A 2,624-nucleotide genomic window follows, 5' to 3' on the forward strand; every position below is an offset into this window, starting at 1 on the left:
GTGGGACTGTGCAAGGCAATTGTTTTATAGAAAGTATTGTTTAAAATGAAACAATAAAAAAGCATAGTGGAAAAGCATCAATGGACACATTAACAACAGGTAACAGTAACATTATGTAATAATTAGAGAACAAATAACGAAAACATGACATCTCTTCATTTGTAACTGCCTGAACTGAGAAGTAGAATGCAGGAATATCTTTCAATTGCATGAAAAATTTTGGGTTGTGCCCCTTGGTGTGTGAATTTGTCATGTTATGGGCCTGTTCAGTCAGGCACAGGCAGGAACAGCGCGTCACTACCTCCAGGGACAACGTGGCACTCACATAATCCAGTCTTATGCTCACCACAGTAATGGAGCCTTACCATTTACATTGCTGGTTTCCCTCCCCTAGTTTGTACTATGGTTTTTAATATAATTTGAATCTGGAGAGTAGGGGAGGAATTGATATAGATTCATTGCCAGCCAAAAAATCGATCTAAAAGGAAAGCCTGAATGTTTGCTTTACTGCATGTGAAATAAAAAATATAGTAGTTTTTTAATCGCGGTAGCTGGAGTTGCCTTTGAGACAGAGATGGTGTATATCCTCTGCTGGCTTGCCAAGTGAAGAATTTCAATTTTTTCTTTAGTATCCTTGCTACTTGCTTTTCTGTGTTTGAGTTATTCATTTAATCTGCTATTTGTCTTGCATGGACTATTCTGATGGAGGCGCTTTAGGAAAGAAGCCAGACAGTGTTTTTTTGCATGCTCCAGATGTTTGCAATAACATACTACTGAGCTGAATGCCAGCAATAAAGGGACACTGGTCGAACAGGAAATACTTTGCATCTGACACCAAGCAGTGTGTCTCTAGGGGAGAAGAAGGTACAGATTTGTCAACTGACAGTTAGCAAGCAAGAAGAAACAAACAAACACGAACAAAAACATCTTGGTAAAATCAGATTAAGGACAAAACTTCCAGAAACTGATTTCGAAGAACAAGTACAATAAATGACTAACATAAAATATTGCTCTAGGATTGTTGCTGAGACATATTCAGCCACAGTTCTACTTTTAGTCTTACAATCTGAGTTTCTGTTTTTAATAGAGAAAAAAAAGAAAATTCGACACTTTCCAGAAAGTTGTACAGAACGTGTTCAACAAAGGAAAAAAAATCACCTTCCATTTTTCTTATACTCTAAAAACTCCGGGGTGTACATGTGCAAGAAAGATAGTATAATCATGATTTCCTTTTCCTGACCCATTTTGTATTCATATTTTGTCACATTTAACACTGTACTGACTCACATTAAGTCAGACATTGTTGATAACTCTCTCCACCACAAAAGTGGACACTGAACCGAACATTTATTGTGGGAACAAAAATGCATTTCTGCATTCTTCAAAGACACGCTGGCATACAACTCATTTGTCTTATTCCCCCAGATTAAACTAACAGTATTTTTATTTTGTCTCTGCCTATCCTCTGGGTTATTGTCAAACCAAGCTCATACTGTCACATCACCTCTAGGTACCGTAATCCAACTGAATTTGGGTTTATTATCATGTTTTACCAACTCCATATAAATTAATTGGATGAGTTTTACTTCGAGAAAATGGATCTTCGTTGAATTAAAAGAACTCACAGATACAGCTGATTCATATTTTTAAAATAAGATCATCCACATCTAGGTACAGAAAGACAAATTTTCAGGAACCAAGCTATTTATAACTCTTCCTTGGCAAACTTTTCATAATTTTTCACATTTTCAGAGAAACATCAATAGCTGAAGTTTGGCCAAACAAAGCCCAGTGCAATGTAGTACTGGGGAATGTTCCAGACAGAGGATGGTTCACTTGCTGTCATTGTTTTACAGCTTTTCAGGAGGCCTGATGGAACAGTATCACCTTAAAGAGCGCCGGTTTCAGGAAGTTTGTCTTCCAGCAGGGTAATATTTCTTACTTCCTCGCAAAGAGGTAATAAATTTTGGGAGCTGATATTCCGGTCCAGAGACATTTATACAGGTTTCTCTTTGGATTTTGTTAAGTAATGTGACACTCCATCCTGAGCAAATTGATGGAACCAAACATGAGTCATGCATGGGAGACATTTTGTTCAGATTTAATAGAGAAGCTCTTGCATATAATTCCTTATGCTGGTCCAAAATATTCTGCTGTTTTTGCCACCACATCACTCAACAGCGGACTTCCCAGATAAGAAATTAACTTGTGTTGCCACCCATACCCACTGCAAACGACATAAATTTGTATGCCATTTGCCTTGAGATGAAAAGCATATACTCTAAGATGTCCATTTTGCTTCCTAAGCATTCAGCTCCATCTTACAGTTCTGTGCTATAAATAATCAGAGCTATAACATTTTTAAAAATATGGAAATCCATAATTTGAAATATATGTGGGTTGAGCACTTGACTAAAAGCACAGGACAACAAGAAAGTGGTGCAGAGTCTCTACTTTTATCCTGATTTCCATTATGTTTGCTATTTATTATCTGTAAGCAATCCAGTTTAACTCATAACTGTGCACTTTTTTTTTTTTTTTTATCCTAATTTTCTATTTGAGGGAAGCATATTTAATTTTTACTCTTTAACTAAAGGCAGCCTTTCAGCCTCTACTCGGATGAA

The sequence above is a fragment of the Tetrao urogallus genome (assembly GCF_951394365.1).
Source record: "Tetrao urogallus genome assembly, chromosome: Z".
In the NCBI taxonomy this organism is placed as follows: Eukaryota; Metazoa; Chordata; class Aves; order Galliformes; family Phasianidae; genus Tetrao; species Tetrao urogallus.